Raw genomic sequence first — 1826 nt, forward strand, 5'->3', positions numbered from 1 at the left:
AAGAGTTGTTTTTGTTGTCCTTATTCTTTCAGGTTTCCAAGTGGCTCCAGAACACTAAGGTACCCAGAGTGAATTTAAAAGTCACAAGGAATGATAAAACACAACAGTGCTGATGGATTTCATGGGAGGAACACTTTTGTTAGGTTACATAATGATAATAGGCAAAGGCATTTGAATTGCAAGGACAATACTGTTTTCTTTTTTGAAGAGAGATCTCCCCCCCCCCCCCACCCCTATCCTTCCTCTTGTCATGCTTTTATTTTCTTTATATTGGTCATCCTTTCTGTACTCAGTAATGGACATAAGCAATTTTAATTACTTGGTTCTGAAATTATTATTTTTTTAGGGACTTCCTTTGCTTTGGAAAACAATCAAGAAGCGAGAAGATTTAAAATGCAGAAGAAAACATTTTTTCGTTAGTAGCTAGTAATGCCTTCATTAGGCATTAATACACATTTCTGTTTATAACCTTAATACAGGTGTATTTTTACTTTATAAAAATCAAGTCTCTCAGTAAAAATTGTATTTTACCACACTAATCTTTAAATTCCATAGCTAAAAATATAGTCATATATACCAATTTCGAACCTGTTGGAACATTCTGCAGAATAGATTTTAGTCACTGGAATGAGCAGCTGCTCAGGAAAATAGCACTCCTTCAACCATGATAGGGTTTGGTAGTCAATATTCTTATCTTCCAGTAAAAAGATTTCATAAGCATAAACACTGGACTCCTTGTGGTTTCATCGATCAAGAGAACGTTTCTGAGCAAACATTTCTTAACAGGTTGATCACAGATCTGGGGTCATCCCTCCTCATAATGGCACTGCCAGACACAATCATGTTAGCTCCTGCCTCTGCACACTTATGGATAGTGTCAGGACCTACTCCACCATCGACTTCTATGCCCAAAGATGGGAATTGCATTCTCAACCAATTAACCCTCAGCATCATATCTTCCACGAATTTCTGCCCTCCAAACCCAGGTTCCACTGTCATAACCAAGGCCATATCTATCTGATTAGCCCACGGTGCCAAATAATCAACTGTAGTTCCTGGTTTGATGGCAAGGCCAAGCTTCATCCCATTCTCCCGAATGTCTTTAATCAAAGCCCCTGGGTTTTTGTTGCCTCAAGATGAAAGGTGTATCCATTGGCTCCTGCTACAGCCATTGGTTTTACCTGCTGTTCTGGTCTGGATATCATCATGTGCATTATCAAAGAAAGGGTCCTGGCCTCGCTACTTTCAGAGGCTTTCTGCCACAGGGTGTCCAAAGGTGATGTTGGGAACAAAAGGCCCGTCTGTTACATCCAAGTGCAAGTAATCGGCCCCCAGAGTCCAGGATCCGGAGGCACTCAGCCCCTAAATTGTCCAAATCGCTGTTAAGGATGGACAGGCCAATCTTGCAGCCAGATGCCATGGTGTTGGTTCCTAAGAGCAAGTTACCCACGAGTCCTCTGAAATGTTTTTTGAAGAGAAATTATTTGCGTTCTGTTTTGTAGCAAATTGCAGTTATTTAGGAACAGTTGCTGCGTGCTGGAGGCACAGGGGTGTCAAAGAATCTGCCTACCTGGAGCGAGGTCGAAGGTCGAGGACAGTGCCCCAGAGAGCTCCTGCTATCGGACTCTCCACTTGTTTTCGGTGTTCAGCTCTCTCCACTTTCTCCTCGTGGAGATACAATGTAGTTCCAATTTCTATTGGCAAAAAATAACTTTCAATTGAAACATTTAATTTTGAACTGAATATTCACTGTAGCTTTCTGCCCCTCCATTTTACCCATTTCCAGACTTTATTTTCATGGAATTATTATCTTCATGGGTAAAATT

At 41.0% G+C, this 1826-nt stretch overlaps 1 pseudogene; it reads right to left on the reverse strand.

The window, feature by feature from the left end:
• Positions 1-750: 750 nt before the first annotated feature.
• On the reverse strand, positions 751-1420 carry LOC100688409 (annotated as a pseudogene).
• Positions 1421-1826: the final 406 nt, after the last annotated feature.

The sequence above is a fragment of the Canis lupus genome, chromosome 31 (genome assembly GCF_011100685.1).
Source record: "Canis lupus familiaris isolate Mischka breed German Shepherd chromosome 31, alternate assembly UU_Cfam_GSD_1.0, whole genome shotgun sequence".
NCBI classification, from domain to species: Eukaryota; Metazoa; Chordata; class Mammalia; order Carnivora; family Canidae; genus Canis; species Canis lupus.